Source organism: Saimiri boliviensis, chromosome 11 (assembly GCF_048565385.1).
Source record: "Saimiri boliviensis isolate mSaiBol1 chromosome 11, mSaiBol1.pri, whole genome shotgun sequence".
Taxonomy (NCBI): domain Eukaryota; kingdom Metazoa; phylum Chordata; class Mammalia; order Primates; family Cebidae; genus Saimiri; species Saimiri boliviensis.
The window spans coordinates 26006374-26032788 of record NC_133459.1 but is presented as its reverse complement, the minus strand read 5'-3'; the positions used below and the strand labels follow the sequence as shown (position 1 = coordinate 26032788).

General features: G+C 45.9%; 1 pseudogene; it reads left to right on the top strand.

Moving 5' to 3' along the window:
- The first annotated feature begins 16058 nt into the window (after positions 1-16058).
- On the top strand, positions 16059-17255 carry LOC101039200 (charged multivesicular body protein 1a pseudogene; annotated as a pseudogene).
- Positions 17256-26415: the final 9160 nt, after the last annotated feature.

Here is a 26415-nt window from a genome sequence, read left to right as displayed (position 1 = left end):
AGTGGTGCCATTAGAGCTCACTGCAGCTTCAAACTCCTGGGCTCAAGCGATCCTCTCTCCTCATCCACCATATCTAGCTAGATTCCTGACCAAAGTTTACAGGACCAGAACCACTTAAATACAGGGGAGTGTATTAAGTCTCTCTTAAGGAATGACTCTACAATCATACCATCATTATATATAGTAAATATCCCTCCAGTCCTTCCCTGGGGGCTGATCTGCTGCCATTTACCAGGGTAACTGTTCATTCAATGAAAAGAAGACTATCTAGAATTTTCGAAGACCATTGTAGAGTCTGTGCTGTCATGGAAATTAGAAAACAAAATACCATCATCACTTCCTGATTAGAATAGGAGCTAAAGGAGCCCAGGTGATAGATGGAATGAATCTTAAATCCAGTGGGTCTCATAGAAATTAACAGAATCCTCTTACTGATTTCATGACCGGTGGAATAAAAGCTATTATGATCGGAAGAGCCAGGTGGAAGCTCCTGAAACTACCTGTATTAGTGTTCTCCACAGACAGTGTTAATAGACTGTGTATATTTATGTATGTGTGTGTATGTATGTACATATGTATATGTGTATATACAGTAATGTACCACATAATGATGTTTCAGTCAATGACAGACTGCATATTTGGCAGTTGTCCCATAAGATTATAATACTGTATTTTTACTGTACCTTTTCTATGTTTAGATATGTTTAGATACACAAATACTTAACATTGTGTTACAACTGCCTACAGGATTCAGTACAATTACATGCTGTACAGGTTTGTAGTCTACGAGCAATAGGCTATACTATATAGCCTAGGTGTGTAGTAGGCGCTACCATCTAAGTTTGTGTAAGTACAATCTCTGATGTTCACACAATGGCAAAATCACCTAATGACACATTTCTTAGGACATATTCCTGTCCCTCTGTGACACATGATGGTGTATATAGATAAGAGATTTATTTTAAGGAATTGGCTCATGCAATTGTGGAGGCTGGCAAGTCCCAAATATGCAATGTAGGCTGGCAGGCTGGAGACCCTGGGAAGAGTTGATGTTGCAGCTTGAGTCTGCAGGCAGATTGCAGGCAGAATTCCCTCTTCCTTGGGGGAGTCAGTCCTTTTTCTCTTAAGGCCTTCAAATGATTGGATGAGGTCCACCCACATTATGGAAGGTAATCTGCTTTATTCAAAGTTTACTTATTTAAGTGTTGATCTCATCTAAAAACTGCCTTCCCAGCAACATCCAGACTAGTGTTTAACCAAATATCTGGGTACCATGGCCTAGCCAAGCTAACACACCCAAAATTAACCATCACATCACACTCCAGTTTATTTTAGCAGTGTTACTTCGTGTCTAATATTTTGGCTGTGGTTATGCTCCCCATGATATACCCTTCAATTCACTAGTCTGGCCTCTGGAAAAACAGATGATTATAGTGGATAATAGATGGACTACTGTAAACTTAATCAGGCAATAGCCCCAGTCAGAGCTCCTCTCTACTGGATGTGGTATCTTTACCGGAGCGTATCAGCACAGCCTCTAGCTGATGTGTATGATTTTTGATCTGATGAATGCTTTTTTTCAATATCCATGAGAAGAGTGGACCAAAGGCAGTTTGCTTTTACATCACAATATTACGGTGACAACTCCTTGACTCTCTCCCTTCAGAGCTTTATTAACTGTCCAGCTCTCTGTTATAATATAGTCTTGAGGAACCTCTATCACCTTGACCTTCCACAGAACCTTATGCTCGTTCAACTATATATATATATATTTTTTTTTTTTCATGCCATGAAAATACAAACTAAGCATAGGCTTCAATGTATTGATAACATCATGCTAATTGGACACAAATAGGAAGTGGTAAGCAACATAGTTGTCTGAGATAAATTACAGGAGTCTCCCCTTATCCATGGAGAATATGTTCCAAGACCCCCATTGGATGCTTGAAGCTACAGATAGTACTGAACCCTATATATATTTCTCCTATACATACATATCTATGGTAGAGTTTAATTTATAAATTATGCAGAGTAAGAGATTAACAATAACATAATAATATAGAGTTAATGACTAATTAATAATAATTATTATAATGTTATACTGTAAAAATAGTTATGTGAATGTGCTCTCTCTCTTAAAATACCTGACTGTACTGTACTCACCCTTCTTATGGTAATGGGAGATGATAAAATGACTATGTGATGAGATGAAGGAAGTGACTGATGCAGGCATTGTAACATAGCATTAGGCTACCATTGACCTTCTGACGATACATCAGAAGAAGGACCATCTGCTTCTGGTGATCCTGGATCATGAGCCACGATGATGTTGATGGCTGGATGTCAGGAGCAGATGATGTGGATGATTAATGGGCTAGTTATTGATACAGTGTGGATGCTCTGGACAAACAGATGATTTGCATCTTGGGCAGACAGAGAGGGGTGGCAAGAGATTATACCATGCTATTCACAATGGTACACAACTTAAAATTTATGAATTACTTATTTCTGGAATTTTCTATTAATATTTTCAGACCACAGTTGACTGCAGGTAACTAAACCCCGGGAAAGTAAAACCTCAGACAAGGTGGGAACTACTGTACATAAAGATTCATGGTCCTTCCACATTGTTAATATTTTCTGGATTTCAGTGTTTTCAGGGTCTCTTTAGATTGTATAGGCAGAATACTTACACATGGAAATACTTCTCCAATGGCAGCCAGATGCAGTGGCCCATGCCTGTAATTCCAGCACTTTGGGAGGCCAAGGCAGGCGGATCACGAGGTCAGGAGTTTGAGACCAGCCTGGCCAACATGGTGAAATCCCATCTCTACTAAAAATACAAAAATTAGCTGGGCATGGTGGAGCATGCCTATAATTCCAGCTACTCAGGAGGCTGAGGCAGTAGAATCGCTTGAACCCGGAGGCAGAGGTTGCAGTGAGCCAAGATAATGCCGTTGCACTCCAGCCTGGGCAACTGAGTGAGACTCCATCTCAAAAACAAATACAAAAACAAAAAAGAAATACTTCTCCAGCTCTCTATTGGAAGGTTGTCAATGGTGAGTTGTGTCCAGAGCAAGAGAAGGCTGTTGTGATGTTGTGAAAAAATATGTTTTTTGGTCTTCATTACTGTTTCCTGACATACAACTCCCCAGATCCTTGGAATTTCCAAAGTGATGTCTTCTTGTATGCTAATAATTGACTGGGGGCTAGCAACTGCTAGGTAGCTTCAGGGTGGAGGCAGGTGACCGGAAACACCAAGGCAAGATTACAGAGTTGAGACTTTCAACATCACCCCCACTACCCTATGGGGAGGGCAGAGGGGCTGAAGGTTAAGTTGATTACCAGTGGCCAATGATTTAATCAGTTAGGCCTACATCATGAAGCCTTCATAAAAAAACAAAAGGACACCGGCGCAGTGTTCATGCCCATAATCCCAGCACTTTGAGGTGCCAAGGTGGGAAGATCACTTGAGCCCAGGAGTTCAAGACCAGCCTGGGCAACATAGGGAGACTGCCTCTCTACAAAAAACAAAAACAAAACCAAAACTATATATGTGTGTGTGTATATATATATATATATATATACACACACACACACAGTTTTTTAATACTATATATATACTATATATATTTTTATATACATATATAGTGTATATATAGTATATAAAATATATATAATATATATTTTATATACTATATATGTATATAAATATATATATGTATCTATATATATATAAAATAAATTAGCTAAATTTGGTGGTGCATCTATAGTCCCAGCTACTTGGGAGGCTGAGGTGGAAAACCACTTGAGCCTGGGAGGTAAAGGCTGTAGTGAGCCAAGATCATGCCACTGCACTCCATCCTGGGTGACAGAGCAAGACCCTGTCTCAAAAACAAAACAAACAAATAAACCTAAAAGCACAGGGTTTGGAGCGCTTCTGGATAGCTAAACACGTGGAGGTTCATGGAAGGTGTGTGCCCAGGAAGGGCCTAGAAGCTCTGTACCCCTTCCCTCATTTCTCACCCTCATGCATCTCTTCATCTGTATATTTTAAAATATCTTTTATAATAAATTGGTAAACATAAATAGTGTTTTCCTGAGTTCTGTGAACTGCTCCAGCAAGTTAATTGAACCCAAAGAGGGGTAATCAAACCCAAAGAGGGGATCATGGAAACCCCAATTTGAAGCCAGTGCATTAGAAGTTCTGGAGGCTGGACTTGTGACTGGCTGGGGGAGCTTGAGGAATGAGCCCTAAACCTGTGAGATCTGATGCTATATTCAGAGGTGTCTGAACCAGAATGACTCCCTCTTCAATAGAAGCTGGATAAAATGAGGGTGAGACTTGCTGAGCTACATTCCCAGGAGGTTAGGCATTCTTAAGTCACAGGATGAGACAGGAGGCCAGCACAAGATGCAGATCACAAAGACACTGCTGATAACAGGATGTAGTAAAAAAACCTGCCAAAACCAAGATGGTGACGAAGTAACCTCTGGTCATCCTCATTGCTCATGATATGTTCATTATAATGTATTCGCATGCTAAAAAACACTCCCGCCAGCACCGTAACAGTTTACAAATGCCATGGTAATATCTAGAAGTTACCCTACGTGGTCTAAAAGGAAGAGGGACATGGTTGTTTATGCCTGTAATCTCAGCACTTTGGGACCCCAAGGCAGGTAGATCACCTGAGGTCAGGAGTTCCAGACTAGCCTGGCCAACATGGTGAAACCCCAACTCTACTAAAAATACAGAATTAGCTGGCCATGGTGGTGTGTGCCTGTAGTCTCAGCCACACGGGAGGCTGAGACAGCAGAATCACTTGAACCCAGGAAGTGGTGGTTGCAGTGAGCAGAGACTGTACTACTGCACTCCAGCCTGGTTGACAGAGCACGACTGAATCTCAAAAAATAAAATAAAAGTAAAATAGGCTGAGCACAGTGCCTCATGCCTGTAATCCCAGCACTTTGGGAGGCTGAGGTGAGTAGATCATGAGGTCATGGGTTTGAGACCAGCCTGGCCAATATGGTGAAACCCCATCGCCACTAAAAATGCAAAAATTAGCTAGGTATGGTGGCACATGCCTGTAGTCCCAGCTACTCGAGAGGCTGAGGCAGGAGAACCGCTTGAACCCAGGAAGTGGAGGTTGTAGTGAGCCTAGACTGCACTATTGCACTCCAGCCTGGGTGACAGAGCCAGACTCTGTCTCAAAAAAATAAATTAATTAATTAAATAAAATAAAAGTAAGAGAACTCTCAGTTCTAGGAAGTCTCATCCACATCCTGGAAAACGAATGAATAATCCACCCCTTGTTCAGCATATGATCAAGAAATAACCATAAAAATAGCCAAGGAGCAGACTTCAGGGCTGCTCTGTTTATGGAGTAGTCATTCTTTTGTTTCTTTACTTCTCTAATAAACTTGCTTTCAGTATAAAAATGAGACTGTTAATTTTGGGGGGTCTGTTTTGCCTTCCAGCTATGCCTGCTTCTTAGACCCTAGAAACTGCATGCTTTCCTGGCCCTGTTCTCAAAGGGCTCTACTCTGAAGCCAGTCATATAATTAAGAAACTTAATGGCCGGGCGCGGTGGCTCAAGCCTGTAATCCCAGCACTTTGGGAGGCCGAGGCGGGTGGATCACGAGGTCAAGAGATCGAGACCATCCTGGTCAACATGGTGAAACCCCATCTCTACTAAAAATACAAAAAATTAGCTGGGCATGGTGGTGCGTGCCTGTAATCCCAGCTACTCAGGAGACTGAAGCAGGAGAATTGCCTGAACCCAGGAGGTGGAGGTTGCGGTGAGCCAAGATCGCGCCATTGCACTCCAGCCTGGGTAACAAGAGCGAAACTCCGTCTCAAAAAAAAAAAAAAAGTCTATATGGCAAATAATTATTCTTACTTCACTTCATATAATCAGGTCAAGTATAACAAGACTAAAGCTTATTTTGCAAACAAATCAGTCCTACCTTGACTTTTTTTTTTTGGAAGCTGGTCTAAAGGATCCCTGTGGAAAATGTTAAGGCTGGGGAAGAAGTACCCAGTACATAGAAATCATGACTCTAAACAAATAAGAAGACAAAAAGACTTACCCAGAAAAGTGATCGGCCAGGTACTTGAAGCAAGATCTAAAGCTGATTGTTAGTAGGACAGATAAGAGTTAGTTGTAACAATCAATTGTTTTCTGATCCACATGCAATGGAGCTGTTGATCCCAGTTCACCAAAGATAGAAAAAAATAAAACAGTCAATCTAATAGGAAAGTCATTAATAATTATAGCAATAGTGGAAAAATGTCCCTTTCTTCTCCTATCAAACAGCATAGGGAGCTATAGCCAGCAAGGCCTCAGAGGCCGGCATAACTAGGATTTGAAGACATAACATAACACTTGTGTTAGGGGCTTGAGATGCACAAAGGAATAAGGTCAGGAGGTGTCACAGTGGAAACCGATAAGCTGCTCTAATTGGACTATTTTATTTTATTTTTTCAGAGAGAAAGAAAAAAGAATAATAAGAAAAAGAATAAAGAAGAGGAAGAAAGAGAAAGAGGAAGAGGGAGAGAGAATAGGGGTATTGCTTTATTGCCCGGGCTAGAATGCAGTCTAAATATGGGTATGCCTATAATTGTGCTTAGTAATGGAGACGTGAAAGAAGATGAGGGAAGAGAATAACAAACGAGGAGCCAACCAATATTTCGTTTAAACTTCTAAGTTGATATGATGTGGTACTGATAAGAGTGTATATTTTGTGTATTTAAAGTGGAGAGTTCTATAAATGTTAATTACGTTTACTTGTTGCAGATCTGAGTTCAAGTCCTGGATATCATTGTTAATTTTCTGTCTCATTAATCTGTCAAATTTTTTTTTTTTTTTTTTTTTTGAGATGGAGTTTCGCTCTTGTTACCCAGGCTGGAGTGCAATGGCGTGATCTCTGCTCACCGCAACCTCCGCCTCCTGGGTTCAGGCAATTCTCCTGCCTCAGCCTCCTGAGTAGCTGGGATTACAGGCACGCGCCGCCATGCCCAGCTAATTTTTTGTATTTTTAGTAGAGATGGAGTTTCACCATGTTGACCAGGATGGTCTCGATCTCTCGACCTTGTGATCCACCCACCTCGGCCTCCCAAAGTGCTGGGATTACAGGCTTGAGCCTCCGCGCCTGGCCTATTTATTATTTTTTTAAAGACAGGGTTTCACCATGTTGGTCAGGCTGGTCTTGAACTCCTGCCCTCGGGTGATCTGCATATCTTGGCCTCCAAAGTGCTTGGATTAGAGGCGTGAGCCACCACGCCCGGCCAAGATTTCTTTTTTTTATGAGCTGGAGTCTCACTTTGTCACCCAGCCTGGACTGCAGTGGCAACATCTCAGCTCACTGCAACCTCTGCTTTTCGGATTCAAGTGATTCTCCTGCCTCAACCTCCCAAGTAGCTGGGATTACAAGCGTGTAGCACCATGCCCAGCTAATGTTTTGTATTTTTAGTAGAGACGAGGTTTCACCATGTTGACCAGGATGGTCTGGATCTCTTGACCGTGTGATCCACCCGCCTCGGCCTCCCAAAGTGCTGGGATTACAGGCTTGAGCCACCGCGCCCGGCCTAGTCTGTCAAATGTTAATGTTGAAGTCTCCCACTATTATTGTGTAGGAGTCTAAGTCTCTTTAGAAGTCTTGTATTTCTGGGTATTCCTGTATTGGGTGCATATATATTTAGGATCTTTAGCTCTTCTTGTTGTTGCATTGATCCTTTTATCATTATATGATGTCCTTCTTTGCTTCTTTTGATCTTTGTTGCTTTAACAACTATTTTATCAGAGGCAAAAATTGTAACTTCTGCTTTTTTTTTTTTTTTTTTTTGAGACGGAGTTTCCCTCTTGTTACCCAGGCTGGAGTGCAATGGTGGGATCTCGGCTCACCGCAACCTCCGCCTCCTGGGTTCAGGCAATTCTCCTGCCTCAGACTCCTGAGTAGTTAGGATTACAGGCACGTGCCACCATGCCCAGCTAATTTTTCGTATTTTTAGTAGAGACAGGGTTTCACCATGTTGACCAGGATGGTCTCGATCTCTTGACCTCGTGATCCACCCGCCTCGGCCTCCCAAAGTGTTGGGATTACAGGCTTGAGCCACCTCGCCTGGCCTAACTTCTGCTTTTTATTTGTTTATTTTTGCTCTCCATTTGGTTGGTAAATCTTTCTCCATCCCTTTGTTTTGAGTCTTTGTGTACCCTTACATATGAGATGGGTCTGAATGCAGCATAGCAATGGGTTTTAGTTTTTTTTTTATTATTATTTTTTTTGAGACGGAGTTTCGCTCCTGTTACCCAGGCTGGAGTGCAATGGCGCGATCTCGGCTCACCGCAACCTCCGCCCCCTGGGTTCAGGCAATTCTCCTGCCTCAGCCTCCTGAATAGCTGGGATTACAGGCACATGCCACCATGCCCAGCTAATTTTTTGTATTTTTAGTAGAGACGGGGTTTCACTATGTTGACCAGGATGGTCTCGATCTCTTGACCTCGTGATCCACCCGCCTTGGCCTCCCAAAGTGCTGGGATTACAGGCTTGAGCCACCGCGTCCGGCCTTTTTTTTTTTTTTTTTTTTTGGAGACGGAGTTTCGCTCTTGTTACCCAGGCTGGAGTGCAATGGCGCGATCTCGGCTCACCGCAACCTCTGCCTCCTGGGCTCCGGGAATTCTCCTGCCTCAGCCTCCTAAGTAGCTGGGATTACAGGCACGTGCCACCACGCTCAGCTAGTTTTTTGTATTTTTAGTAGAGACGGGGTTTCACCATGTTGACCAGGATGGTCTCGATCTCTCGACCGCGTGATCCACCCGCCTCAGCCTCCCAAAGTGCTGGGATTACAGGCTTGAGCCACCGCGCCCGGCCCGGGTTTTAGTTTTGTTTTTTTTTTTTTTTGAGACAGAGTGTCGCTCTTGTTACCCAGGCTGGAGTGCAATGGCACCATCTCGGCTCACTGCAACCGCCGCCTCCTGGGTTCAAGCAATTCTGCTGCCTCAGCCTCCTGAGTAGCTGGGATTACAGGCACACGCCACCATGCCCAGCTAATTTTTTTGTATTTTTTTTTAGTAGAGACGGGGTTTCACCACATTGACCAGGATGGTCTCGATCTCTCGACCTCGTGATCCACCCGCCTCGGCCTCCCAAAGTGCTGGGATTACAGGCTTGAGCCACCGCGCCCGGCCCGGGTTTTAGTTTTTTATCCAAATTGCCTATCTGTTTCTGGATTGGGGGATTTAGTCAATTTAAATTTATAATTAATAATGATATATGTGAGTTTAATATTGCCATTTAATATTTGCTGGCTGTTTTGCCCATTAGTTGATGTAAATTCTTCATTATATTGATACTCTTTACTTCTTGGTATTTTTTAGAAAGGCTGATACTGTTTGTTCCTTTCTATGTGTAGTGGTTCTTTCAGAAGCTCTTGTAAATCAGGCCTGGTGGTGATGAAATCTCTGAGTGCTTGCTTACTCACAAAAAACTTTATTTTTCCTTCACTTATGAAGCTTAGTTTGGCTGGATGTGAAATTCTTGGTTGAAAGTTCTTTTCTTTAAGGATGTTGAATATTGGCCCCCACTCTCTTCTGGCTTGTAGGGTTTCTGCTGAGAGATATGCTGTAAATCTGATAGGCTTCCCTTTGTGGGTAAACTGACCTTTCTCTCTAGCTACCTTAGTATTTTCTCCTTCATTTCAACCCTGATGAATCTGAGCATTATGTGCCTTGGAGTTGCTCTTCTTGAGGAATATCTTTGTGGTATTCTCTGTATTACCTGGAGTTGAATATTATCGTGCCTTACTAGGTTGGGAAAATTTTCCTGAATAATATCCTGAAGCGTATTTTCCAGCTTGGATTCATTCTCTTCATCACATTCCAGTACACCTATCAAGCGTAGATTAGGTCTTTTCACATAGTCCCATATTTCTTGGAGACTTTGCTCATTCTTTTTTATCCTTTTTTCTCTAATCTTGTCTTCTCGTTTCATTTCATTGAGTTGGTCTTCGACCTCTGATATCCTTTCTTCTGCTTGATCAATTCAGCTGTTAAACTTGTGCATACAGCCGGGCGTGGTGCCTCAAGCCTGTAATCCCAGCACTTTGGGAGGCTGAGGCAGGTGGATCACGAGGTCAAGAGATCGAGACCATCCTGGTTAACATGGCGAAACCCCGTCTCTACTAAAAATACAAAAAATTAGCTGGGCATGGTGGTGTGTGCCTGTAATCCCAGCGACTCAGGAGGCTGAGGCAGGAGAATTGCCTGAACCCAGGAGGTGGAGGTTGCGGTGAGCCAGGATCACGCCACTGCACTCCAGCCTGGGTAATGAGTGAAACTCCGTCTCCAAAAAAAAACAACAACAACAAAAAAAAAACTTGTGCATACTTCACGAAGTTCTCATATTGTGTTTTTCTTTCTTTTTTTTTTTTTTGTATTTTTAGTAGAGACGGGGTTTCACCATGTTGACCAGGATGGTCTCGATCTCTTGACCTCGTGATCCACCCGCCTCGGCCTCCCAAAGTGCTGGGATTACAGGCTTGAGCCACCGTGCCCGGCATATTGTGTTTTTCAGCTCCATCAATTCACTTTTATTCCTCTCTAAATTGTGTATTCTTGTTAACATTTCATCAAACCTTTTTTCAAAGTTCTTAGTTTCTTTGGATTGGGTTATAACAAGTTCTTTTAATTCACAGAAGTTTCTCATTATCCACATTTTGAAGCCTGTTTCTGTAATTGGAACACACTCGTTCTCCATCAGGCCTTGTTCCGTTGCTGTTGAGGAACTGTGATCTCCTGCTGAGGGAGAGGCTTTCTGATCTTGGGTATTCTTAGCCCTTTTTGGCTGTTTTCTTCCCTTCGTTGTAGATTTATTCATCTGTGGTCTTTATAATTACCATCTTTGTAACTGGGTTTCTGAGTGGACGTCCAACTTATCGATTCTCAGCGTTGAAATCTGAGCAACCCACTGCGCCGACTAAAACAGCAGCATTAAGATTGATGGTGCTTTTCTGACTCTGCACCAAGAACCGACGCTCCAAGGCACTGGCAAAACCGCCTCCCTGGTCACAAGAGTGGCGCTGGTGACCCGTGGGGCTCCTCCACTGGGAATCTCCTGATACGTGAGCAGCAAGAATTCATCTGAAAGTGTGGCATCCTCTCGTTCTCTGTGCTTTCACTGGGAGCTACAATCCCGAGCTGCTAGTGATCAGCCATCTTGGATCTCTCTCCACCTTGACTGGTTTTAATGAAAATGGGGACTGGAGAGAAAAAATTTATGTTTCAAAAACTATTATACATCTGTTATTACATTCTAATCTCATGTTTGTTTTTCAGGTTTTTTTCCTGAAATTTAGACTGACCCTGCTTATTCCTGTAAATCAATCAGTGATTTCTGGCTGCTGCTCAAAGGAAAAGAGAGAGGTAGGTAATGTAAAAATCTAGATCAGTGTTCTAATTCTAGGCATACATTGGAATTGGCTAGCAACCCCATAACAACTTGGTTCCAACAATAGCCAAGTTCATTAAAAGCCTTCTTATTCAGTTTACTGGGATAATTTTCCTTATTTGCTTTACTTCTGTGGATTATGTTGCTGTTGTACTTTTCACGTAGAAATGCAAAATAAGCCTACTCAACATTTTCTTAAATTGAACTTTTATTAATCTTCCCCATAGCACCTTTTGTCAGAACAGAAGCGGATATCTGGAAGAGTTATGAATGGCCTTCACCATAACTGACTGAGCTCCTTTCTACCCTGCATACAAGAGACCCTAATAATTAGGCAAGAATATCATCACCCCTATTCAGCCTGAAGAAGTTAGAGAGGATAGATCTACAACCCTTAGACACTTAAGGATCCCCTCATAAAAGTCGGGTGGGGGGGAATATGTCAGAGGTGTTCAAACAAGAGTAATTCCATCTTGAATAGGGGCTAGGTAAAATAAGGGTGGGACCCGCTGGGCTGCTTTCCCAGGAGGTTTGGCATTCTTAGTCACAGGATGAGACAAGAGGTCAACACTAGGTACAGGTCACAAAGACCCCATTGATCCCACTGATAAAACAGGATGCAGGAAAGAAGCTGGCCAAAACCTGCCAAAACCAAGATGGTAACGAAAGTGACCTCTGGTCATCCTCACTGTTCATTATATGTTCATTTTAATGCATTAGCTTGCTAAAAGACACTCCCACCGGTGCCGTAACAGTTTACAACTGCCCTGTCAATGTTGGGAAGTTACCCCTATTTGGTCTAAAAGGAAGAGGAACCCTTAGTTCTCGAAATCCCCACCCCTTTTCCAGAAAACGAATGAATAACTCACCCCTCGTTTAGCATATAATCAAGAAATAACCATAAAAACAGCCACCCAGTGGTCCTCGGGGCTGCTCTGTTTATGGAGTAGCCATTCTTTTGTTTCTTCTTAACAAACTTGCTTTCACTTTACTCTATGGACTTGCCCTAAATTCTTTCCTGCGTAAGATCCAAGAACTCTCTCAGGGTCTGGATCAAGACCACTTTCTGGTAACACTATCTCCAGGTAGATATGTCAACATTGAATCAGAAGACACCCAGCTGGTGACTGCTGCTTGGTGTATGGCGAAATCCCCACATACAAATTTGGTCACATGAGTCTTCTCTGTTGATTGTTGTTGTTAAGTGAGAGAATAGAAAAGGCACCTTGAGTGTTGTTTCCCCGATCCTGGCAGAGTTGTTGTCAGGGAAGTGGGATTTGCTAGAACGGCCTGGGCTCATGGAAAGATGTGGTTTGGGAAGAGAAAGGATGAAAGGGTGGAGGATGAGGAACCTTTGATGCCTGAGGAGCCATGTGGTCACCCGTGGTTTAGAGCTGCAGCTGTGCTGTGCTCAGTTACTAAAGATAAAAGTTACGAATGGAATTTAGAGACAATCAACTCCTGGGTCTCTCTCTGTTGCCCAGGCTGGAGTGCAATGGTGCATTCATAGCTCACTGCAACCTCAAACTACTGGGTTTACACGATCCTCCTGCCTCAGTCTCCTGACTATGGGTATGCACCACCACGGTCAGTGGATTTTAAAAGGAATTGTTCCATTTTATAGATTGCTATCTTCAGCTTCCTGAGGAATCATCGCTAAGACGGATTGCAAGAGTAATTTAGAAGCGCCGGGCGCGGTGGCTCACGCCTATAATCCCAGCACTTTGGGAGGCCGAAGTGGGTGGATCACGAGGTCAAGAGATCGAGACCATCCTGGTCAACATGGTAAAACCCCGTCTCTACTAAAAATACAGAAAATTAGCTGGGCATGGTGGCACGTGCCTGTAATCTCAGCTACTCAGGGGGCTGAGGCAGGAGAATTGCCTGAACCCAGGAGGTGGAGGTTGTGGTGAGCCGAGATTGGCGCCATTGCACTCCAGCCTGGGTAACAATAGCAAAACTCCGTCTCAAAAAAAAAAAAGAGTAATTTAGAAACAGTGTCTTTGGTATTAAATGCTGCAGAATGAAAGAGCGTGCTGCCGGGCGCGGTGGCTCAAGCCTGTAATCCCAGCACTTTGGGAGGCCGAGGCGGGTGGATCACGAGGTCAAGAGATCGAGACCATCCCGGTCAACATAGTGAAACCCCGTCTCTACTAAAAATACAAAAAATTAGCTGGGCATGGTGGCACGTGCCTGTAATCCCAGCTACTCAGGAGGCTGAGGCAGGAGAATTGCCTGAACCCAGGAGGCGGAGGTTGCGGTGAGCCGAGATCGTGCCATTGCACTCCAGCCTGGGTAACAAGAGCGAAACTCTGTCTCAAAAAAAAAAAAAAGAAAAGAAAAGAAAAGAAAGAGCGTGCTGAGGTTGATGCAGGATCCACAGCTGACCACAGAACAACTGCAGGTGGCTAGATGTGACCCCCACACACAGGAGGTTAGTCCTGAGGGAACAGCTAGCCGGGTAGATTGGATAAAAGCCACTGTCAAATGTGTTTACCCTGACAAGGGGGACTCTCCTGAAGGAGCTTGGGAAATTTTGCCCCAAAATATAGTCCCCTTTGGTATAATGAGTATTTTTAATTACAGGCCCTTCGAGATCCACAGACACTAGAAGAGACTTTCCCCTATTTCCATAAAGACGGGATGGGCTCTCTAAGAGCAATTGGTTCTCCTTCCCCTCCCTGTGATTTTATTATCTGTTACACAAAAGAAGACCAACAATGTAACCGCATTCTTGAACAGACCCAGTCACAAGGTAACATCTCCCTTGGGTGCTCATTCATTTCCTAAGAGAACCATTTACATGTTTGTTGTTGTTTTTGAGACAGGGTCTCTCTCTGTTGCCCAGGCTGGAGTGCAATGGTGCATTCATAGCTCACTTCAACCTCAGACTACTGGGTTCACGCAATCTTCCTGCCTCAGTCTCCTGACTACGGGTATGTACCACCACGATCAGTGGATTTTAAAAGTTTTTGTACAGATAAGGTCTCACTGTGTTGCCCAGGCTGGTCTCGAACTCTCAGCCTCAAGCAATCCTCCTACTTTGACCTCCCAAAGTGTCAAAATTATAGGTAGGAGGCGCTATGACCAGCCTGTTTATAAGTTAGTCTCTGTTCCTCCACCCCCACCCATTCATTCTCCCTAGTAATCATTTATTGCCCTTTGACAGAATTATGTATATTTCCCTCTCCCCCTTCCCCTCTGCAATAAGGCTATAGACATATTTGGGCCTCACTGGGATGTTGGATAATCACTCTGTGATTTTCTCTCATGTACCCATTAATAAATTTGTATGCCATTTCTGCTAATCTGAATTTTGTGGGTTGAATTTTCAGCAATCCTTGAGAGGGCAAAGGAGAAGTTTTTCCCTTGGCCTCTACACTCCCTATAAATGTCAAATGGAACACCCCAGATGAAGCAGTTGATGGGTTTCATATGCAAGCCATGTGGAACTGGCTTTACAATGACCAGGCATTCACCCACTGAAGATGCCTGTAGGGCAGATGCACCTGACAGCTATAACTTAACTGAAGCATCCGCTGAGAATGACCCTGGGGTCTGAGAAGAATGTATGTTCAGAGTCCTGAGCTAAGGAATCCAGGAGTGGTCAACACAGAGTTTCCTCCTTGTCTATGAAGGACATCTGAACCCCTGGCTTATTCCTTGGAACACAGGCCATACGGCGGATGGAGTCCCTTTTTTTGGATTAAATGGGTAGAGGTTGCTGGGTAGAGGTTGCTAGGTGGAAGGTGCTGAGTGAAAATGCTAAATCCACTGCATTTTACAAAGGGTAGCAGTTCTCCTGGCCATCCTGCCACCACTTGACCATCCCTGTGTGTACATCCCCCTCAGCACACCCGCAGTCTCATTCACTGGCTCCATGTCTCTTTGGCCTCTAGGACACAGTGCCATCCCTGTTGTCATACTGGTGTCAACAGGACTCCTGCATGACAATGCCTATTTCCCAGGCCATGATGCATGCTGTGGCTCAGGCAGCCTCTTTTGCCTGGGCACCTCCTGTAACCTTACTACTGCAAAACTGAGCTATAGTCAGAGAAGCCTTACCAAATTTGCTGTCTCAACGTCCCCTCATGGGTCTTAAAGGATGATAATAAAAACATTAGGACAATTAACAAGAGAATAGGTAATGGGAGAGAGGAGAATCAAAGGATTTCTCCCAGGAAGGCAAACATTTTAAAATTCTTATTAAGAAATAGCGGGGCACGGGGGCTCACACCTGTAATCCCAGCACTTTGGGAGGCCGAGGCGGGTGGATCACGAGGTCAAGAGATCGAGACCATCCTGGTCAACGTGGTGAAACCCCGTCTCTACTAAAAATACAAAAAAGTAGCTGGGCATGGTGGCACATGACTGTAATCCCAGCTACTCAGGAGGCTGAGGCAGGAGAATTGCCTGAACCCAGGAGGCGGAGGTTGCGGTGAGCCGAGATCGCACCATTGCACTCCAGCCTGGGTAACAAGAGCGAAACTCCGTCTCAAAAAAAAGAAATAAGGCAAGTGCCACTGGGACCTGACGCCTTTCCGAGTTCATGTCCCTTCTGCCTTTCCAAGGAGTGCTTCTGTCAGACTGGCCATGGAGGATAACGTGTTCCCATGGACGATACCCTGTTCCAGTTGAAATTTATTATGAAGCAGCTGAAGAAACTGGCAAAGAAGGCAGAAAAGCACTCCTAGGCCAACCAGGCCAAAGTGAAGAAGGCCCTTCAGCAGAAAAATGTAGAGTACACCTGCGTACGCCAAGAACAGGAAGAACATTCGCAAGAACAGCAGCGTCACTGGGCAGGGTGGCTCACGCCTGTAATCCTAGCACTTTGGGAGGCCGAGGTGGGTGGATCACCTGAGGTCAGGAGTTCAAGACCAGCCTGGCCGTCATGGTGAAACCCCATCTTAAAAAAAAAAAAAAAAGAACAGCAGCATTGACTGGCTCCGTGTGGCATCCCGCCTGGACACTGGCCTCTAAGGTGCACACAGCTGTGACCATGAAGGCGGTGACCAAGATCATGGTGTGGGTGACCAAAGCCCCGGATAAGGCCCTGAACACCATGGACCCATAGAAGGCTTCTGCAGTGCTGGACAGGTTTGAGCAGCAAGTGGCCATGCACACGCGAGTGATGGAGGATTCCATGAGCTCAGCCACCGCACTGACCATGCCTCAGGAGCAGGTGGACAGCCCCATTGTGCAGAGGAGAATGGCCTGGAGGTCCTGGACCAACTCAGCCAGTTGTCCAAGGGTGCCTCTGCCCGGGCGAGACCTCTGTGTGAAGCCAGGAAGAACAGCTGTCACCGGCGTTGGCCGCCCTGAGGAATGAGCCGCACCCCGCGCCGGCACTGCCTCCTCTGCTCTGTGATGTGCCGCAAGGCTCCTGGCCCCTCCCCACTGTCTCTTTCCTTTCTGTTGACCCTGCAGAGCTGCAGCTGGCAGCCACTGCCACCCAGCTCCTCTCTCCTGCCTGGCCTGGGCAGCCTTGGAATTGTTCCTGTTTTCTTAGGTTGGGCAGTGGGTCTGTGTCCTGGTGTCGAGTAGAGGTGATTTCTGTGACTCTGGGGCCAACAGCTGGGAGGTCAGCAGGCTCTCTTCTGCCCTCTGCGGAGTTGATGGAGTCTGGCCAGTGGGTGCCATGTAAACTTTTGCCCAACACTGCGGGGACCTTCAGACTCTGTGAGACCACATATGCTGCTCACTGTCAGCCAGTGGGGGTCAGGGCTGTCCTGTTCTCCAGGCAGCTCCTGGAGGAGGCCTCTCCACACCCCCTGCCCCCACCACCAATGGCAGGAGATCCCACCATGTGAATGGACACAGCCTGAAGAGGCACCAGTGGCCTGGGTGTGCTGGGGATCATCAGGTGCCAGCCAACACTGTCTTGGTGGCATTTACAGATGATGAACCTCTTCCATCATTCCAGGGGTGGGGTCTGGGCTGCTTCTGACAGCTGGCGGAGCCTCCCTGGGCCTCCTGCCTGCAGCTCCCCTGGTTCGTAAAGTTGCCCAGTCCATGGGGACAGTACCTTGCCCAGCTCCAAATCCAGGAGTGCCCAGCCTGGGATCCTCATCCTTGCCCAGCTGCCACCTCTGGAGGTGCCTTGGGCTATGTGGGCTGTGCTGTTGTGTCCTCTCAGCAGGGGTCTGTCCCTGCACTGACCAGCATGGAGTGTGTGCATGGGGCCTCGAGGATGCTGCCTGGGTGTCACGCTGTCCTGTAAATAACTAGGTGCCTCCCCGACTGCACCCCGTCCTGACTTCCCAGCGTGGAAGCCAGAGTGGGTGGTGAAGGGAGCTTGGGAGAGTCGCCTTCAGCTGGGCCAGTGGCTCTGTTAGGAAAATCTGTGCTGTGGCCACACGGGCGCCACCAGCAGCAGCTCATCAGCAGGACTCAGAGAGGGGGCCGCTAGGCCGGGCGCGGTGGCTCAAGCCTGTAATCCCAGCACTTTGGGAGGCCGAGGCGGGTGGATCACAAGGTTGAGAGATCGAGACCAACCTGGTCAACATGGTGAAACCCCGTCTCCACAAAAAATACAAAAAACTAACTGGGCATGGTGGCGCATGCCTGTAATCCCAGCTACTCAGGAGGCTGAGGCAGGAGAATTGCCTGAGCCCAGGAGGCGGAGGTTGCGGTGAGCCGAGATCGCGCCATTGCACTCCAGCCTGGGTGACAAGAGCAAAACTCCGTCTCAAAAAAAAAAAAAAAAAAAAATGGAAATGGGGTATAAGGAGCATGCTACCTGGGGATTACCAGGAGAAGATACAAGAAGGGAGCCTTTTTTCTGCTGGGACCAATTTGCGTGAGGAGCTGCTGGCTTCTACAGTACCCCATAACAACTCTCAACTGGCCAGCAAACAGCTTAGTTTGTGGATGGCAGATCCAAGGTGAATGGACAACATCCTGTTTGGAAGGCTGCCCTGTTGATCAAAGAAGTGTGAAAATAAATAAAAAGTAAACCTTGTTGGAACCCACAAACACCTTAAGCTTTGAGAGAGATGTGACTGTGATCTGAATCACATGTGGTTACTACTTCTGTTTCTCAGATTGCAGATTAATTTGCTTTCTTATTTATCTTATTCTGTACAATGACTAGAGAGAATTACATGATGTCAGGGATAAAAACCACTCGCCTTCTTAATAAATGGCCCTTTTTGTCAATTAACTTCCCCTTCATTGTCCTGCTTTGCTTATATCAGATAATAGAAAACCCATGACTATCATACCCTCTGTAAAAAACGTTAGATGCACACTTCCCAAAAAGAAACACTGCCTAAAACCAATCAAATAGCTGTACCTATGCACCAATCATGTATGAAAAATGGAAGGCTGGGTATGGTGGCTCACACTTGTAATCCCAGCACTTTGGGAGGCCAGGGTGGGAGGACTGCTTGAGGCCAGGAGTTTGAGATCAGCCTGGGAAACAAAACGAGACCCTGTCTCTACAAAAAAAATAAAAAATAAAAAACATTAGCCATATAATATGATTTGGCTCTGCGCCCCCACCCAAATCTCATCTTGTAGCTCCCATAATTCTCACATGTTGTGGGAGGCACCTGGTGGCAGATGATTGAATCATGGGGGTGGGTCTTTTCCGTGCTAGTATCATGATAGTGAATGGGTCTCATGAGATCTGATGGTTTTTAAAAATGGGAGTTTCTCTATACAAGCCCTCTCTTTGCCTGCCACCATCCACGTAAGATGTGACTTGCTTCTCCTTGCCTTCCACCGTGAATGTGAGGCCTCCCAGCCATGTGGAACTGTAACTCCATTAAACCTCTTTCTTTCATAAATTGCCCAGTCAGGTATGTCTTTATCAGCAACATGAAAATAGACTAATACAGTAAATTGGTACCAGGAGTGAGGCATTGCTGAAAAGATATCCAAAGATGTGGAAGCTACTTTGGAACTGGGTAGCAGGTAGAGGTTGGAACAGTTTGGAGGGCTCAGAAGAAGACAGGAAAATGTGGTAAAGTTTGGAACTTCCTAGAGACTTGTTGAATGTCTTTGACTAAAATGCTATTGGTGATATGAACAGTAAGATCCAGGCTGAGGTGGTCTTAAATGAAAATGAGGAACTTTTTGGGAACTGAAACAAAGGTGACTCTTGTTATGTTTTAGTAAAGAGACTGGCAGAATTTTGCCCCTGCCTTGGAGATCTGTGAAAGATTTGAACTTGAGAGAGATGATTTAGGGTATCTGGTGGAAGAAATTTCTAAGCAGCAAAGTATTCAAGAGGTGACTTGGGTGCTACTGAAGGCATTCAGTTTCAAAAGGGAAACACTGTAAAAAAAAAATGTGAGGGGTGCATTAAAGTTTGGAAAATTTGCAGCCTGACAATGCAATGGAAAAGAAAATCCCATTTTCTGAGGAGAAATTCAAGCTGGCTGCAGAAATTTGCATAAGTAACAAGAAGCTGAATATTAATCACCAAGACAATGGGAAAGATGTCTCCAGGGCAGGTCAGAGACCTTTGCTGCAGCTCTTCCCATCACAGGCCTGGAGGCCTAGGAAGAAAAAGTGATTTCATGAGCCGGACCCAGGGTCCCCATGCTGTGTGCAGCCTAGGGACTCAGTGCCCTGCATCGCAGCCTCTCCAGCTGTGGCTTCAGAGGGTGTAATCCTCAAGTCTTGGGAGCTTCCATTTGGTGTTGAGCCTGCAAATGTGCAGAGCTCAAGAACTGAGGTTTGGGACCCTCCACCTAGATTTCAGAATATGGAAATGCCTAGATGCCCACGTAGAGGTTGGCTATGGGGCAGGGTCCTCACGGAGAACCTCTGCTAGGGCAGCACAGAAGGGCAATGTGGGTGGGAGCCCCCGCACAGAGTCCCTACTGTGATACGGCCTCGTGGAGCTATGAAAAGAGGGACATCGTCCTCTAGATCCCAGAACTGTAGATCCACTGACAGCTTGCATTGTATAGCTGGAAAAGCTGCAGACACTCAACACCATCCCATGAAAGCAGCTGCGAGGGAGACTGTACCCTGCAAAACCACAGGAGTGGAGCTGCCCAAGACCATGGGAGTCTACCTCTTGCATCAGTGTGATCTGGAGGTGAGACATGGAGTCACAGGTGATCATTTTGGAGCTTTTTTTTTTTTTTTTTTTTTTTTGAGACGGAGTTTCGCTTGTTACCCAGGCTGGAGTGCAATGGCGTGATCTCGGCTCACTGAAACCTCTGCCTCCTGGGTTCAGGCAATTCTCCTGCCTCCGCCTCCTGAGTAGCTGGGACTACAGGCACGCGCCACCATGCCCAGCTAATTTTTTTGGATTTTTTAGTAGAGACGGGTTTTCACCATGTTGACCAGGATGGTCTCGATCTCTTGACCTTGTGATCCACCTGCCTCGGCCTCCCAAAGTGCTAGGATTACAGGCTTGAGCCACCGCACCCGGCCCATTTTGGAGCTTTAAGATTTGACTGCCTCACTGGATGTCGGACTTGTATGGGTCCTGAGCTCTTCTGTTTGGGCCAATTTGTCCAATTTGGAATGGCTGTATTTACGCAATGCCTGTACCCCCATTGTATCTAGGGAGTAGCTAACTTGCTTTTGATTTTACAGGCTCTTAGGTGGACGGGACTTGCCTTGTCTAGGATGAGACTTTGGACTGTGGACTTCTGAGTTAATGCTGAAATGTGTTGAGACTTTGGGGGACTGTTGGGAAGGCATGATTGGTTTTGAAATGTAAAGATACGAGATTTGGGAGGGGCCAGGGGCAGAACGATATGGTTTGGCTCTGTGTCCCCACCCAGATCTCATCTTGTAGCTCCCATAATTCCCACATATTGCAAGAGGGACCTGGTGGCAGACGTTAAATACGGGAGTTTTGGCCAAGCGTGGTGGCCCATGCCTGTAATCCCAGGACTTTGGGAGGCCGAGGCAGGTAGATCACCTGAGGTCAGGAGTTCGAGACCTGCCTGGCCAACATGGTGAAACCTCATCTCTACTAAAAATACAAAAATTAGCCAGGCATGGTGGCATGGGCCTTTAATCCCAGCTAGTCAGGAGGCTGAGGCAGGAGAATCACTGGAACCAGGAGGTGGAGGTTGTACTGAGCCAGGATGGTGCCACTGCACTCCAACCTGGGCAACAAAGCAAGATCTTTTTTTTTTTTTTTTTGAGACGGAGTTTCGCTCTTGTTACCCAGGCTGGAGTGCAATGGCGCGATCTCGGCTCACCGCAACCTCCGCCTCCTGGGTTCAGGCAATTCTCCTGCCTCAGCCTCCTGAGTAGCTGGGATTACAGGCACGTGCCACCATGCCCAGCTAATTTTTTGTATTTTTAGTAGAGACGGGGTTTCACCATGTTGACCAGGATGGTCTCGATCTCTCGACCTCGTGATCCACCCGCCTTGGCCTCCCAAAGTGCTGGGATTACAGGCTTGAGCCACCGCGCCCGGCAAAGCAAGATCTTGTCTCAAAAAAAAAAAAAAAAAAAAAAAAAAGGGACATGCAACTCAATAGATACTGCCATAATTAGCTGAACAAGGTGGTGCCCACCTGTAGTCCCAGCTACTTAGGAGGTTGAGGTGGGAGGATCACTTGAGCCTGGGAGGTTGAGGCTACAGTAAGCCATGATCACACCGCTGCACTCCAGCCTGGTTGACAGAGCAAGACCCTGTCCCCTGTCCTCACAAAAAAGACACTGCCACTTTACTAAAATCCCATGCAATCATTAATAGTCCAATCCATCATATTGCATGAATGCCTCCCAGGGTGATATCATTCAGGTTTGCAGGCTTCCATTCGATCTTGTCAGGTTCCAAAAGCAGGAGGGATCTCAACAAATATGTATTCACCCTTTCCAACATTTGGGATAATTGACCAGAGACAATATCATCTCTTGCTCTGAGCTGCTTTTGAGATGTTAATGTAATATTGGGTTTCCCTCAATTCATAAGCCATTTATTTCTTTACCCTCAACTACTATTCCTGCTTCTCTCCGTTAATATCCCAAGATTTTACCTTTGGAAGGGACACTCGGATTGCCACTGTGCTGGTCTAGATTGCAGGCAGCAATACTAGCCTAGTAAGTGCCTCTGTCTTAGTTCACTCTGATTTGAATAGGATGGCAAAGGTGCAGGACTTGCGGGCAATTTTTACCACCAGGCAGCATGGCCGCACTCATTATTAACTCCAGTTTTGGACAACCCACCTCCATCAGGCCTTTAGGAATGGTGGCATAAAGTTTAAAAATGTAATTCTAGTTTTTTGCTTAGAAATCATCCCTGCTGGGCCGGGCGCGGTGGCTCAAGCCTGTAATCCCAGCACTTTGGGAGGCCAAGGCGGGTGGATCACGAGGTCAGGAGATCGAGACCATCCTGGTCAAAATGGTGAAACCCCGTCTCTACTAAATATACAAAAAATTAGCTGGGCATGGTGGCGCGTGCCTGTAATCCCAGCTACTCAGGAGGCTGAGGCAGGAGAATTGCCTGAACCCAGGAGGCGGAGGTTGCAGTGAGCCGAGATCGCGCCATTGCACTCCAGCCTGGGTAACAAGAGCGAAACTCCGTCTCAAAAAAAAAAAAAAAAGAAAGAAAGAAATCATCCCTGCTGCCAGCACTTTCCAGAACTCAGGGAAACACTTATGTTTACCAGTTTATAATAAAGGATACTACAAGTGGGGACTCTGATATTGTAGCAGCAGTCTTGATCCCAGGACAACACCAGGTAGAGGAGGGAAAGACATTTTTTGAAGTGATTTGGGGAAGAAAGAAAAACAATTATGGCCATTATACCAGTGTTCTCCTCCCCTGGCAAAAATTGCATATCATACCAGCATCTTCCTCACTCCCTTTTTCCCTGATCCACTGAAAAAATGAGGAGAATCTAGTGGGGCCATTTATTCCTTCAGTCTCCACTCATGTTGTATGTAAGCAACATGTAAGCCAGCCCTTCATGCTTTCATCTCCCCCTGTTTTAGACAACAAATGTTTCAATTATCCACTCCACTTCTCCATCAAACTATGACTTTGAGGAGGATATCTCTCTGCCCATTATTATTATTTTATTTTTCTTTTCTTTTTTCTTTTTTTTTTTTTTTTGAGACGGAGTTTCGCTCTTGTTACCCAGGTTGGAGTACAATGGCGCGATCTCGGCTCACTGCAACCTCCGCCTCCTGGGTTCAGGCAATTCTCCTGCCTCAGCCTCCTGAGTAGCTGGGACTACAGGCACGTGCCACCATGCCCAGCTAACTTTTTGTATTTTTAGTAGAGACGGGGTTTCACCATGTTGACCAGGATGGTCTCGATCTCTTGACCTCATGATCCACCCGCCTCGGCCTTCGAAAGTGCTGGGATTACAGGCTTGAGCCACTGCGCCCGGCCTTTTATTTTCTTTTTTGTTGTTGTTGACAGGGTCTTGCTCTGGTTTTTCTTTGCTTTTTTTTTTTTTTCAGACAAGGTCTTGGAGTTCATAGAGTGCAATGGTGCAATCTTGGCTTGATGCAACCTCTGCCTCCCAGTCCAAGCAATCCTCCTGCCTCAGCCTCCCAAGTAGCGGGGGAGTTGCACGTGTATTTTTGATGTAAGAAATTTGCCTTTTTTGGCCGGGCGCGGTGGCTCAAGCCTGTAATCCCAGCACTTTGGGAGGCCGAGGCGGGTGGATCACAAGGTCGAGAGATCGAGACCAACCTGGTCAACATGGTGAAACCCTGTCTCTATTAAAAATACAAAAAATTAGCTGTGCATGGTGGCACGTGCCTGTAATCCCAGCTACTCAGGAGGCTGAGGCAAGAGAATTGCCTGAACCCAGGAGGCGGAGGTTGTGGTGAGCCGAGATAGCGCCATTGCACTCCAGCCTGGGTAACAAGAGCGAAACTCCGTCTCAAAAAAAAAAAAAAAGAAAGAAATTTGCGTTTTTAAAGGACGGGTCAATAGGTGCAGCAAACCACCATGGCATACGTATACCTACGTAATAAACCTGCATGGTCTGCACGTGTATCCCAGAAGCTGAAGTAAAATAAAAAATAAAAAAAGAAAAAAACTTGGGTTTGGAGGCCAGGCACAGTGGCTCATGCCTGTAATCCCAGCACGTTGGGAGGCTGAAACAGATGGATCACTTGAGGTCAGGAGTTCAAGACCAGCCTGGCCAACATGATGAAATCCCATCTCTACTAAAAATACAAAAATTAGCAAAGCATGGTGGCACATGCTTGTAATCCTAGTTACTTGGGAGGCTGAGGCAGGAGGATCACTTGAACCTGGGAGGTAGAGGCTGGAGTGAGCCAAGATCATTCCACTGCACTCCAGCCTGGGCGACAGAGCCTCCTTCTCAAAAAAAATTGGGGTGTGAAGACCAGAGATGAACCGTGACATTGTGAAGTAGATATTTGGTCTTTATCCTCATTTTCTGGCATATAATTCCTAAAATCCTTGGAATCTCCAAAGTATGCTAATTATTTCTTATTTGTTTAGTGTTTTTTTTTTTTTTTGAGATGGAGTTTCACTCTTGTCACCCAGGCTGGAGTGCAATGGCGCGATCTCGGCTCACTGCAACCTCCGCCTCCTGGGCTCAGGCAATTCTCCTGCCTCAGCCTCCTGAGTAGCTGGGATTACAGGCACGCACCACCATGCCCAGCTAATTTTTTGTATTTTTAGTAGAGACGGGGTTTCACCATGTTGACCTGGATGGTCTCGATCTCTTGACCTCATGATCCACCCGCCTCGGCCTCCCAAAGTGCTGGTATTACAGGCTTGAGCCACCGCGCCCGGCCATTTGTTTAGTTTTTAGAGATAGGATCTCACTGTGTTGCCCAGGCTGAACTTGAATTTCTAGGCTCACTATCTCCCACGTCAGCCTCTCGAGTAGCTGGGACTATAGGTGTATGTTACCATGCTTTGTATACTGATGATTGACTGATGGCTACTAGTCCCTAGGCAGCTTCAGGATGGGGGTGGTCACTGGGAAGACCAAGGCAGGGTTAGAGGGTTGGGACTTTCAGCTCCACCCACTGAAAGTTAAGTTGATCACCAATGGCCAGTGGTTTAATCAATCATTCCTATGTAATGAAGCCTCGGTAAAAAACCCAAAAAGACAGGGTTCCAAGAGCTTCCCAATAGCTGAACACACGGATGTTCCTGGAGGATGCTGTGCCCATTCTCCCTTACCTCACCCGACACATCTCTTCATGTAGCCTTTGTAAATCCTGTACAATAAACTGCTAACTGTGTTTCCCTGCACTCTAGGAGCCTCTCTAGCAAATTAATTGAGCCCAAAGAAAGGGCCATGAGGTCAGGCACAGTGGCTCACACCTGTAATCCCAGCATTTTGGGAGGCCGAGGTGAGTGGATCACCTGAGGTCAGGAGTTGGAAACCACCCTGACCAATATGGTGAAACCTCGTCTCTACTGAAAATACAAAAAGTAGCTGGGAGTGGTGGTGTGTGCCTGTTGTCCCAGCTACTTGGGACACTGAAGCAGAAGAATTGCTTGAACCCAGGAGGTGGAAGTTGCAGTGAGCTGAGACCACGCCACTGCTCTCCAGCCTGAGGGACAGAGCCACACTCCGTCTCAAAAAAAAAAAAAAAAAAAAAAAGAAAAGAAAAGAAAAGAAAAAAAGAAGAGAACTTGTAACCAGTCGGAAGTTCCAGAAGCCCTGATTTGCGTCTTGGGGGTCAGCGTTGAGGAATCCCTCAACCTGTAGGATCCGATGCTATCTCCAGGTATACACAGTTTCAGAATCGAATGAGAGGCTGGGTGCAGTGGCCTATGCCTGTAATCCCAGCACTCTGAGAGGCTGAGGCAGGCAGAGCCCTTGAGCCCAGGAGTTGAAGACCAGCCTGGCCAGCATGGCGACACCCCATCTCTACAAAAAAATACAAAAATTAGCCGGGCATGATGTTCACTCCTATAGTCCCAGCTACTCGAGAGGCTGAGGCAGGAGGATTGCTTGAACCCAGGAGGTCAAGGCTGCAGTGAGCCGTGGTTGAGCCAACCTTGGTAACAAAGTGAGACCCATCTGAAGAGAAGAAAAA